The sequence below is a fragment of the Taurulus bubalis genome (genome assembly GCF_910589615.1).
Source record: "Taurulus bubalis genome assembly, chromosome: 4".
In the NCBI taxonomy this organism is placed as follows: domain Eukaryota; kingdom Metazoa; phylum Chordata; class Actinopteri; order Perciformes; family Cottidae; genus Taurulus; species Taurulus bubalis.
The window spans coordinates 10,528,219-10,541,025 of NC_136592.1; positions in this window are offsets into that span (position 1 = coordinate 10,528,219).

Below are 12,807 nucleotides of genomic sequence, written 5' to 3' on the forward strand. Positions count from 1 at the left end.
AGTGCCAGAGTAAGGTCTACTATGCAATGACACTAAAGGCAATACCACAAAACAGGTAAATCATCCCTGAAATCATAGTAATATCATAGTCGAGAAATAGTTCTCCATTTTGGGAAATAAGCTTTCATTATATCCTTGTAAAAAACGGAATAAGGTAACTTGTAAATGCAAAAAAACTAAACAAAAATCCACATTAAAACACCCAAATACAACAAAAACAAACCTTGAGTTAAATTGTATTAATAACCTGTCAATGTATAAGCCTTAAATAAAATCTCAAAAAGTCCCCCTGGATCTATAATTATATTTTAGATCCAGGGGATCAAATAAATACACTTTAGACTTTAATGTTTGTTTGTACACATCCATCATGAATTACATGTGGAGGAATCAAATGTGAGTTTAGCATTTAACATCTAAATAATTAAACTTCCACTGGTCGTGAAACTCTTTTTTTCTCTCTTTTCTTCAGCTTCATAATTGTCAGTACATAAAAAATCATGTTCCTGTCCAGCTCCATTTGTCTTCCATAAGTGGCTCAGCAAACCTTACTCCGCTCCTCCATTATACCTGCACCGCTTGGATAGATACAGTTAGCGCTAGCAGACATGTTCCTTTTTCTCTGTGACCACGTCTGCCAGTCTGTCAGCCACCCATGATACTTGGCAGGCTTTCACTGGCTACAGTGAGCGCTGCAGCAGCACCAACGGCACAATGCTGAGACATGGGCCAGCCGTAAGGCCAGATACTGATGTACAAACACAGGCGCTGGTCCCAGTTAACAAGGGAAATCTGCAAGGTTTCTAGAGCAGAAAGGTTCCAACACAAACATGGCGTATATCCAAGAGCAGAGTTACACGGCACATACCTAATATACTCAATAAACAAGTATTACAAATCTGTGCTTTCCATTTCTGCTGTTGGAACAGATTTAAGCCAGCACCACAAAGTTTTGTGCAATTCCCTGATTCATTCATTAGATTTGTAACCCAAATCTTGCCATAGGAGTTTCACTCTACATTGAGGCCTTTGGAGCGCTAGCAAAAAGGAAACTGAAGCAATGAAAGAAAAAACTGTTTACGCTCTGTGGCTTAATTGCAGGATTGATTTCTAAATGATGACAGCGTTATTCCTGTGATCGCCCTCATGAACATATTTTCTATCCTCATCTAAAAATAAATGAAGCACCTTTGACCTCATCGGTAGCTTGTTTGGATTGGAAAATAGTCCACTGCACATGATGGAGAACAGGTTCAAGTGCAGCAAGAAATATTTGTTTTAGCTGACAGCTATTAAGCACATCAAGAAATGTTTATTAGTTAAATGAATTACTAATTCAGCAACTGCTCCGCTTTTTCAATTATCCTGTCTGAGTTACTTTATTTTCCATTTTCTGCTTCCCTATGTTCTCTTGCATGCCGTCAGCCTCGTGGCGCTGTCAATCTCTATAAAGATCTGCCTGTTTGTTTTCCCTTCTCACTCCCATTCTTCCTTCAGATTAACTGTCACATCCCCTCCACTGAGCATCAATCCACTCTCTGCAATCTGCCCCAAAGTTAGTAATGCCAAATCCATGACGGCCTCACTCAATCCACATTTTCCACCCAATGGAATTTGAGGACACATAAACCAAACCTTGCTTGGATATGCACATTCCCACTCCGACTCATCAATCAGGCCTCGTGGGAGCTGCTGTGCTCCAGATTGGTTTTTAGCTGTCCAGTGAATTGATTGAGAAAGAGAAACTTAAAGTAATGTGTTTGCCAATAAGTTGCCACACCGGCTTGACGGCATTAGGCATCATGACTGCCTCTACCTACGATTACGAAGGTTTTTTTATGCTATTTTGGAGCACTCTATTGTCCAGACAAACCATCAAACAATGTTGAAGTACCCTTGGATATTGCCTGCTACCCACCATGAGAAATAAGAGTTTGTGTGAAGCTGGGAAATGAGGGAACATGAGGGGTAAGCAAGAAGGGGTGAGGGAACAAGTGGTGAGGGTGAATGCTCGGCAGTGAGAGTCGAAATCTGATGGGGAAAGAAGAAAGAGCCCTAATTCAGATGCTGCAACTGACAGAATAATTGATTGAGTTTCTGCAGCTTGGTAAAGAGTTTCTGATAAATGGAGCAAGTCCCACTGAACTGTTATCAAAAAAATAGAAGGGGGTCATACCAATTGAGAAAAATAAAGCAAAAATCAGAACCATCCATCCATCTATACATGAGCTGTATCCACTCATTGAGGGTCATGGGGAAGCTGGAGCAAATCACAGGGCTGAACCTGAACTACATCCTTCAATGTGTTAGTTATTGATGACAGGTTTTGAAAGGGGTGGATTTCCTCTTCATCTAGTGTTTGAATTCGATCACCAAAAAAAGCAAACTGAAATTCAATGAACTCATGTTCAGCATAATCACAAAGTATCCCAGATATTGGATCAGTCTGGTTAAAGTTATGCATTAATGTGTTGCTTGCTGTATACACATCAGTAAACAGAATATTTAGGTCATTGTGATTGAGAAGAAACTACAACCTCAAAAACATGCAACAGAATAAGTTCAGTTGAGAACTTCAAAACATCTTTGAAGGTTCTAAAAACAACCTTACATCTACTGAAAATCCTTGTGAACGCCTTAACAATAAGACATGATGATGAAAAGAGCCCTCTATTTGTCTTTGTGACAGACAGCAAACAAGATGGAAATCTCAAATCATATTCAAGAAAAATTACAAACATTTGCATTTCAATTTTTGATGAAAACTAACCACTACTGAAATGTCATGGCCTTTATTACTTGTTAATTATAAAAAATGTTCATACTCTGTGTTTACTTCCTAATCATTATCATGGTGTGCCCTAATCTTAAAGAGTTGACAGAATATATAAAAAGCGTTTTATATGATACAGGTCAGCGCTGATTTGCAGCTTTCGATTGGTTTAAAGCAGGAAGCACTGGTCTCTTTTGGCTTGAACTGTAAATGTATAAAGAATAATCAATTGGCAGACATAAGTGTCTGTCTGTGCTTTGTCTAGTTAATATTTAATAGGTTGTGCCTGTGAGTTGGCTAGTTTGCTGTTGAACTACTTCTGCACACCCTTTCATGTCACTGTATACTTATTGTGCTGCTCAGATGTATTCTAAAAATGCATTTAAATACTAGTAAATGTAAATAAGTAGTGTTTTTATAATGAAGAAATGTGCTGTCTTATTAATGCTTCAAAAAGTAGATGGCATGTATATGTAAATATCTTTCCAACAGAGATGCAAAGACAGACATTTCTAACACTTCAACCCTCAAGGTCACACAGACAGGTGCATCGAAGTTTTGGGTACCCGTAAAACTATCAAAATCTCCGAGAATACTGAATCCCTTTATTAAGTCTACATTGCAGGAACATGACAAGTTTGAGCCTGGTTTTAGCTCAGACACTTTTTGATTTAGCAAACCACGAATCCCACACTGTAGCAGCAAGATTAGAGGCAAATGTCATCTAAAGCACCTGCAATGGTGTTGATCATTATTAGATCGCCTGACAGGTCTTTGTGGCACCGTGTCCCCTGAGATGCGGCTGCTGACATGCTGGAAATATATTCATAGAAGACCTGTTTTAAGTGTTGCGCCGTTACAGTGCTCTGAACCTCCCGGCTGTCTACAAACAACACCTCTATCTGGTAAATTACAGGTGCAGCATGTGTTGAAGCAAAATAATGAGCACAATGAAGCTCCCTCCTTCCAATGGAAACGCATCATGTGCTGTTAGGTCAATTACTGCATTAGTGCATGGATATTACGCCAGCAGGCCGATAGCTTGATATGGGTGAAGGTAAGGTTATATGACAGCAAATAAAACAGTGATTTGCAAAATGATTGCTTGCTTCGTAAACACTTTCGATGGCCAAAGCATGCAGAGACAAGTTCCCTGATTGCTTATTGATCACGAATGAGTACCTCAGTGAGAGGAGATCAGCTCAAGGTTACAAAGGTCAGTCAAAAAGCCTGCCAGGCCTGGACAAATCTGTTATTAATGCTTTACGATGCTCATCAGAAACGGATGTGTTATTGATTCATTGTAAAACATTTTTGTTTATTTTATTCATTTTCTAACTTCAAGGACCAGCGTGAAGAATGTTGTGGCAACTAGTGGTGAGGTTGCAAATTACATTCAACTGAACCCCCCTCTGCTCCTTGCTCCCTTTCCAAACTTTTCTGCGAACTACGGTGGCCTTCAGGGAAAGTAAAAATGGCAAACGCCCTCTCTAGAGCCAGTGTGTGGTTTGTCCATTCTGAGCTACCATAGAAATATGCCATGTTCTAAGGTTATGAAAACACAATGATAGCTATTAAACATATCCATGAATATTATGTTCCATTTAATCCCGTAAATCCATTGAAATCCTATGCAAAAATTCAATATTATTCAAAAATATCTAAGCCGGCTCTTTTGGTTTACAAAATGTGATTTTATAGGGCTAGTATTTCCAGAGGAATGAAATGTTCAATCAAAGGCTATGACAGGAATAAATACATTTTATAAATAATTACTTAACTACAGCAAGTTTTCTCTGTTAGCTTTGTTGTGTTATCTATAGCAAGTATATTGGCCCAATTATATGAAGAAAAATCCTTCAAATTTTCTTGAAGGTGTACCCCCAAACCCAATCTGTAACCCTCACCCTCACTGGAGAAATTCAGAATCTGACTCTTCATCCTCCTGTACAATGTGAGCATCCTGACGGGGACACTCCTAAAACCTGAATGAATCGCTCACACCCTGTCTGAGTGGCTGGCTGGCTATAGACATTGTATGATATATTATAGGGTGACACTAAAGACTACAAATAACACAGGAAAGACAAAACTGGGTAAATATATGTCGTGTTTAGTTACCTTAAGAAATCTATTGAACGGCGTGAGCAAAAGATGCTTCTCCTAAAGCAGCGCTGGTAATCAAATAGAGTGACTATCGGACTGTACCAAGCACCCGCCTCATGATGGGAGGATAGCAGTACGTTAGAGATTTAGTTTATTTCTTCAGAATATCAAGTTGTTTTTAAGGGTACTTCTTTTTGTTCATTATTTATTTATTTAAGGTGACTGTAAAATGGGAAATTGTCCTGTCTAATCTTATAAATAGGTTAGTTTTAAGTGCTCGTCGCTGCCTTACCCCTTCGTTTCTGGAATGGACTTATCGGGCATTATGCACTGTTTGTGACCCTTTGTGTGCAGTTTGTCAAGTCGGTTTGGTCTATTTACTTGAGTTTGAGGGTAGTTATGTTAAGTTGCCCTCTTCTATGGACCCAGAAGTTGTTTTATTTCAGATTTGTAAATGGATATTTTGTGTATGTGTGTGTGTGTTTGTGTGTCTGTGTGTGTACATACAATGGGTACATTATTTTGCATCTACTTGTGCCTCCCAGCTTTGTCCCTCAGTTGTATTACTTTGATTTACAAACAGGTACAATACAATATCCATAAATCCAGTTAAAATCCAAATTACCTTTATTTTAGAGTTGAAGCTGTGTCAGAGACACTGATTCAATTCGAGAGATGCCCAAGGAGAAAGTATGTGAGAGACACAGCATGTCTGCTGAGTTGGCTTGCAGGGTTCAGAGTAGACAGGCACGTGTGCATATTGTGTCTTTTCATGAGAAGAAGGGGAGACATTTTGCCGTCTTGTGTTATAATCTATAGGTTCTCAGAGGAAAGGGGCATAAGCAGAGGATTGTCAATCATATTTCAAAGGAAGTGAGCGAGATAAAAACTCCTCAACATTCCTTTGCTCTCCTCTATTCCCCAGCTGTGAGTATCAATCATTCTCTAATATTCCCAGCATGTCTTCAGGGTCTCTCTGCTCAGGCCCTAGAGCCCAGCTTATGGCATCCTTTAGATCTTGCTCTCTTTCATGTGAATGCACACTCCGACTTTAACATTTCCGACCAGCATTAAGATTTAGAGTTGTCTTTGACGTACAGAATAGAGCTGCGATTTCTTTGGTGCATAATGAAAATGATCCACAAATGTGAGAGGTCAGTGGCCAAAATGAACTGTATGGGGAGCAGCAAAGGAGTTCAGTTTAACAAATGTATCTGGAATTAAGTGCATTTCTGAACTCACATTGAAGAAGTTGAAGATGTGCAACGCCATTTGTTCTCAGAGAATAAAATAAAATCATTTTTTTCTGAAATGTTGAGCATAAACAACTTAAGGTTCACCAGACTGGGTCAGCCTTGTATATGACCTTGTATATATTTCCTCTCTCAACATTAAGAGGTCCCAGAGAATCTCTTTTATGTGTTGTACAATGTTTGCAGCAATATATGTTTTACTTCAGACCCTTTTACTAGCCAGCAACTTGATTAGATACAATTCTATAAGTGCAATTTGGTCGTTTTATGTTCCAGTATTGCAGTACTTATTTGTGCTTCAACTTCAAACCCTTTGAGAGCAGGAACAATTTATTTTACAATTATTCTTCAGTGCAATTGAATACAAAGGTTTCTCATTCAGTTTTGGTGTGGCATGTTGATGGTAATGTGAATGGTTCTAGTTTGATGTTTAAATTATTGAGTATTATATTAGATGTAATAAGACTGAACACACAAAGAGAGGCAACCCACAAGTTACATACACTGATGACACATTCTGACAACCAACTCGTCAAATACCAACTATTGGTCAAAGCTTCACACTTTGACGCTCTACCTACCCTTCTAGCATTAGTGTTTGATGTGCCAGGAATGGCGTGCCTTCATACTTACATGCAGAGTAAAGTAGAGCATGAAGCAAGGTATGCTTTCGGGTGTGACTTTCTTGTAATTGAGAGGTCGCCAGCCAGCGTTGTCCAGTCTAGGACTTTGTCAGTGTTTTTGTCATATATCGCTTTAAAAATGTGCATGCCCCACCACACAAAAATAAGTTATTGCGGCTGCATTTAATCTGTTTTGCACTGAATATCTTTTTAAGATAATAACAATACCGTGCAACTTGTGCAAAACAAAACAAAATGAGTGCAGATATGTGTGAGCTATCATGTTGTATGCTGCAATGAGCCTGCTTTCCTCTACAAATCTTTTCAAAACGGGCTTGTAGATTTGATACGGCCGCTCTCATTTCATGCTCAATGTTGAGCTTTGATCTAAATCAAAAAATATAATCAAAAAGGATGGGTAAAATGCAGAGAATAATTTCCCCACTGTAGAATTAATAAAGGATTATAAAATAAAGTGTTATAAAGGGTTTTCAATTCATGAAAGTTAATTGTAGCCTTTTTGGGCTATTAAAAACATAAAATAAATAACATCCATCTGTACTTAGCTCTAGTGTAATTTCTGGTTGCAAAAAACATTATGGCAACGGACAAAAACCAAGATGGCGACGGACAAAATTATGCACTCCAGGCTTGAAAACAGTGTCCACAAACGATACTAATGAGTCACAGGTTTTAAATGGTTTTAACATGCATCATTTGTGAACAACATGCCATTCATCATACACTATCCTCCACTTAAGGGTGTCCACAGGAAGAGTTGTAGTTGTTGACAAAACCACTTATATATCTGCTTACAACTACATTATAATGTGGCATTAATGTATTACGTGTTTGCACATCTAAGTAGAGACTATTTGGTCTTTTCTTCTCTGCATGATATGTTTCTGTAAGAATTATCTGAGTATATATAGAAACACAGAAGTAAAGAGCTTCAAAGCTTGAATAAAGAAGTCAGAAAAGATCAACAAGGAGCTTCTCTGCTTAATGAAGTAACGGCAGACTTACAAAGAAAAAGAAAAAAAAGATGTAGCACAACTTCAGAGAGCAGAGCAAACTGCTTGTTTCAGTGATCCGTCTTATGTTCTCTGAAGATCTGCCACGTTTTGATCTTTTGACAAAGTGTGCCAGGACTTCATTGCAACTGTGCATTCTGTATGTGATAGCAAATAAGCTATATTGCTGCCATAAGATTTAATTTAGCTCGGAATTCAGTTGTCAAGTTGCCCCATTGATATGTTTTACGAACCAACGAAAACATTAAATAAATCTCAGGATCACACATACTTTGGATAGTCAAATATTGACAGATCTTTGAGGTAGTGCAAAGTGTTATTAAGTTTGATTAGTTTCAGATGACACTCAGTTGTGTGAAAAGTAGCCTTTTAGCACTAGACTGTATTTCTGTTGTCTGTCTCTGGTACTTAAAAATGGAAGACATTTAAAAAAAAGTATGAATTGTTCACTTGACAGATCTGTACCATAACATAACCTCACCCCATACACTGAGCTTATAGTCTACTATTTTTTTTTTTTAATTGTCGGCAAACATGAAGATATACATCTTTCAACACCACAGGCTGGCATACAAAAACTGATCAAGATGAAGATGTGTGAGGGTAATTTGTTGTATCAGCTTTCCCCTTTGTTTGTTTGTTTGTGTAAACGTCAGCTACCTCAGTTGCACGTTGTGTTCACGCCCCTCACTTCGTTGGAGCCTGCACAGCCACCGAAGGAGGTGCGAGTTGACAAATGAGGGAGGAAGACACAGCGTGAGGTCATGGAGAGGTAGCCAGCTACCTCTCGCTGTGTAAATAAATAAGCCATGATGCTGTCAGCAGTGCAGAATATTCATCACAATAATAGCCACCTTGGGGTTGGTTAAATGTTCCAAGGAAACATCAAGGTCAGACTGTGGGCCCTGATAATATAATAAACTTCAGAAAATGTCTGATTTGCGTCTACGTGAGCAGAAAATCACTTGGATAAGCAGCGCAGGCTCAGTGAGAAAACATGTTGGGGAGAAATAACATCATTTGAATAATTAATATCTTTTATCAACAGCATCCACTTGAACTGTTTATCTTTGTATTAAGCAAATGCAGCAGTTTCCTATGTTCATATGTGCACCAAATTGTACAGCCAGTCAGAGCAATGAAATGTCTCCCTTGTTTGCTGTGTGGCTGCCCCACTCTTTGAACGGCCTACAGGGACTCGGGCACGCAGGCAGAAGATGGCATTCACTTAGATTATTTAAGTTAATATGCACCTGAAGCACAGTTATACTATACCAGGGGTCAGCAACCTTTCGTATACAAAGAGCCATTTTGCCCTTTTTTCCACCAAAGAAAATGTGTATTTGATATCACAGCTTATAAAGTTTTATATATAGTCATGTTATATGTACAAAAAACTATAGTTTGTTGTATGTATGAAATTATAGAACAAGAATAAAGAAATGTGTTGACATTGTATTGCTATTTTACCTGTTTATAAAGATAATTATTATACATGTAGTGTATTTGTGAAAAACAATTACATTATAAAATAGACATAACTTTACAAAATTACAAAATGTAATTATAAAATAGCTATAACTTTGTGATTCTGTTTAGGCCAGCAGAGAAGGTTAAGCAGGCCCTGACGGCCCGCCACTGGTCTTGATAATGTTGTGCAACACCATGCACAATGGGTGTTTGGGTGTTTAGTTCTCTCTGCACTCAAGCACAAGCAGCCGATTAAGCCAGTTAAGTGAGCGGGTTCAGGGTTTAGGTTTTAGGCTGGAGACTTGGACTGGGCTTGAATCTTTTGCCCAGGACTCCTGTCGTCTCTCTGGAGTCTGGGGGCCGCTACCAATTCAAGAGATGTGGTGTGTTTGTAAAGTCATGAAACAGAAGTGTTATGTCCAGTGGGTTTACACCCTCACTGCTACTGGCTTGGAAGGGGTATTATCAACTCACAAACTTTAAGTTTAAAACACCATGATTGCCATTAAGATGGTGTGAACAGGTGGAAAAACAACTTGAGTAATTAATGTTGATTTTTTTAATCGTTTTAATTAAAAAAAATGTAAAGCCTTGAATTACAGCTGCAAGGGCGGTTATTAATACATCAAGTACTTAGCATGATTCCCGTATTCTTATGAATTAAAGTAATTGCGTTGGACCTTTTTCCCACCTTGCCTCTCTCTTAAATTTCATAAAAATGGAAATTCCAACATGATCTTTTAACCTTGTGCATTATTCAGGTGAGCAGTTTACCCACTGATTTTTTCTCTCACAATAGAGCCCAGATTTCAGGTTTTTAGCATGTGTTGAAACCTCTGCAAGGATCTGGAGAGTCGAGCTGGGGATTTATTACCCTTCACACACCCTTTGGCTTCTTGAAAAATACCTCCCTTTGGATTAAATGTTAAAGACTAAGGCGCTCACATTTTGTAAGGAAACTAAATTAACCTACGTACCCTACAGCTCTTTTCTTCTACTTCTCACTACGACCCAAACGTGCATGAAGCCTAATGTTAATGTCGATGATACAGACAGAGAGCAAAGGCACTTTGAAACCACGCACACAAACACACCGACTGCTCTTTTACATGAGGCCAGAAAATATTACTGTTGCATACACTGGGCATAATAAATGTGCTGTATACATTTATTTTGAAGCAACCATTTTTAAAAATAATGTCATATAACCAGTATTTAAACTATATTTAAAAGTGCAGCAATATGGCACCAATTTTATTTTTTCTGATTTTCCTTTATTTATGTTATTACAAAAGACTAAGCCTCCATAATACAATATCACAGTTTATACTCTTGCATCCATGTACCGTACATACAACATCAAGCCATTTTATACTGTGCACATTTTATATCCAAAAGTGAAGTACCATAGCTCCACTCATCAGGCTTGAATAATGAATTCTTTACTGATCCCTGAGCATAAAGCCAAAGGGCTCCTGTTCACAGTATATCTACCAAGCTTAGTTTTATGTAATGTACTCTGTCAGGTTTGATGTATAGCCTACTGTCAAATGCTATGAAGCAGTCATGCAACTCAATTAAAGGTACCCTGTGGAGTTTTCTTGGTAATGAACAAAGTTATGTTTACATTTAGTGTTTCACACCCAAAATTGGGTCGTATGTCCTTAAGGCCTGACAAACATGTGAAATGTGTGTCCGTATTCAATAAACATTCTAAAACATGCATTGTTTTAAAACCATTTTTGGTAGCTTGCATACGTTGATGAATTTATTTGTAGAACGCCGCTACAAACAGTTGACCAGTGGAATATTGCAAAGCATCACTCCGCGTGCTTGTGTGTGCACAGAAATCCTCTCTTAAAAACATTGCTCCACAGCGCTACTAGTGGTCTAGTGACCTGAACGAGGTACTTTTACCACTATAATCACATTGACTGTATATAACGCTAATATAAGCAGCTGCCGTTATGTGTAAAATAGTAAGAACATAAATAAAACATGAATCTGGATAGGTTTGCCCTGTCTACAACAGTGCTGAACAATTAGTAAGGCAGGCACAAGTCTCATTTTACAGGAATTAAAAACAATTGTGGGATTAATTTTAACAAAATAAAAGCACATGATTATTTTAAACCCCATAGACAAAACATAGTCATAAATAAGCTAGAAAGAATTTACATTATGCTTCATTTGTATTCATGTGCGAGCATGAAGTGTTTCTTATTCAGGAAAAAGTGGTGTTAATGTCAAACATCAAAGCAACAGCAGCATGCGTCTGCAAAACCGGGGGTGTGAAACCTGGTGTACTATTTGCATCCACAGAAGCAAACAATGCTCTGTTCACAGCTACCGAGGCTTCTGCCTGAAGTTTTGCCAGCGGTGACTGGCGGTTTGAAGAGAAGAATAGTCAGAAGAATATCATTCACTGTTCAGACTCCACTAGAACATGTTGTGCAATCTAGCAGGCCACCACCGAACACAACTTGTTTGGATTCTGTTTCATATATTGTATGTTTGTATCCATCTTTGATGTTGTCTCAGTACTAAGCTGCTGATGGCTTTAATGAATGAATAAAACATCTCACGGCATGTCTCTCCTTTGTTTTATCGTGGTTCTCCCTCTTTGGTTACTCAAAAAAGGCAGTTTGGGGAGCAGCTATATTTACCGTATCTCTCATGTTTTGAAGTTATTGGTACACAGGCCTAGGGACAAAGACAAAGCAATCCCATTTTTCATTCAGACATGAACTCCTCGCTTGGCCTTGTCTCTGGATTTATGAAATCCCCCAGTGCTCAGTTTCATTGAACGTCTTAGTTTACAAAAAGCAGGCTGACATTCTGAACCTAATAATTGACTTTGATAACAAGCTAGAAGACTTGTGTGCTCATTTATTGATGTTGAATATTAATGTACTCGAGATCTATGCTGCTCTCTGACAGGACCACACCTGCCTGTAAAAATACAGAGCAGGGTGAAAAAAGTCAACACCCTCCCAGATTAATTCCATTAGGCACGGAGCACAGCTGTCCCTTTTTAACTTTAACAGTTTTTCGTTAATATATTCTGGGGATTGTGGGGTGGAAATTATTTTCACAAAGGTGTGTTCACAGTCCAATGTCAGTGCACCTGGCTGTTAATGTTTCTCAGGCTCAGTGAGGCAATTTAGCAGCAAGGGTGCACTGCTTGATCTCACATCAGCTGTTTGGTTAAGCAGTCAAAAAGCAGAGAGGGAAGAAGTGAGGGCGGGTGTCTAGAACATACAGCAGCCATTTCTTAACTTTACAGAGCACCACGGTCCAGGTGTGAATGATCATATCTAATATTCAAATTTTGCCTCATTCATTGCATACTTATGGTATAATAAAAACATTTAAATTATTGTCATTTGGCAGTTTGCTCCTGTTTCCAGAGGGGAATGCAAGTTCATTCATTTATTTGTTAATTTGTTTGTTTGTATATTGTTTATCAGTCTGTGCCTATGAATTCATTACGAATGTGTGTTCGGTGGGGACAAATAAAGAGTGGAATGATTTCATATCAGTTCAGC